Source organism: Rhipicephalus microplus, unplaced genomic scaffold (assembly GCF_043290135.1).
Source record: "Rhipicephalus microplus isolate Deutch F79 unplaced genomic scaffold, USDA_Rmic scaffold_568, whole genome shotgun sequence".
NCBI lineage: Eukaryota > Metazoa > Arthropoda > Arachnida > Ixodida > Ixodidae > Rhipicephalus > Rhipicephalus microplus.
The window spans coordinates 17,501-18,402 of record NW_027465128.1 but is presented as its reverse complement, the minus strand read 5'-3'; the positions used below and the strand labels follow the sequence as shown (position 1 = coordinate 18,402).

General features: G+C 58.5%; 1 non-coding gene across 1 annotated transcript in view; it reads left to right on the top strand.

Annotated features, from left to right (window-relative positions):
* Positions 1–801: 801 nt before the first annotated feature.
* The window catches only part of LOC142795148 (5.8S ribosomal RNA), a 153-nt gene continuing 52 nt past the window's right edge, over positions 802–902 (top strand). The window contains exon 1 of the ribosomal RNA XR_012892801.1: positions 802–902. This exon is cut by the window's right edge and continues 52 nt beyond it. This is a non-coding gene — a ribosomal RNA (5.8S ribosomal RNA).

Below are 902 nucleotides of genomic sequence, written 5' to 3'. Positions count from 1 at the left end.
GACTTGCCGAAAGAGGAAGCACGGAAGAACGAGGGACTTGGACGTCCCGACAATTGAACGCACTTGCGGCCAGGCCCTTGCTGGCTTCGTTCTTCCGCCTCGAGTAGGCTCGTACGCGGCTCCGGCGCCGAAAGTGGTCCTTGGCACCGACTTCGGTGGACGTGGGAAGTGCCGCGCAAGTACGGCGCGCCTGGCTCCACCTGTTGGCTAAAGTAGGCAGCCGGATCGGCATTTTGGTGTGCGGTGGCAAACCGTGGATGCGAAAAAAGCTTGTGCGATTTCGTGGAACAAAAAGCGGGGGTCCCCCTTTTTATGCGGAGGAGACCGACCCGCCTGCCGTGGTGAACCGCGACGCCACGGTAAAAACGGGAGAGGCTTGTCGATGGGACCGTGCATCCCGCGCTCCACGGAGGCCGGGAGGCGGCCGCCCGAGGAAATGTGTAGCCGTCGAGGCCCGCATCTGCGTGCACTCTTATCCAAATGGGTGTACCGCAGGCATTTTCTGGTTAGGCGGGCCAATGAGAGCGAGCACACAACGATACCTACGGGTCCGGCTTGGAGAACCGGCTTCGACGCCTCCCGAGTATTTATAGAGGGGTGGACCACGAAAGCACTCGCAAGTAGCGAAAGCGAAACGCCGTCCGAAACACACCGTTTGCTCGATTTGCGGCAGCCGAAAAAGGCGCGGCAGAGTTTTGGAGTCCAAGCGTGCGCTGAAAAGCGCCCTTCTTGGCCACTGTTTGGCCGAGTGCCAGAAACGTTTGGTTTTGACTGTACGGAATTGAACAAACACTTTTTCACGACTCTAAGCGGTGGATCACTCGGTTCTCGGGTCGATGAAGAACGCAGCCAGCTGCGAGACTTGGTGTGAATTGCAGGACACACTGAGCACTGATTCTTTG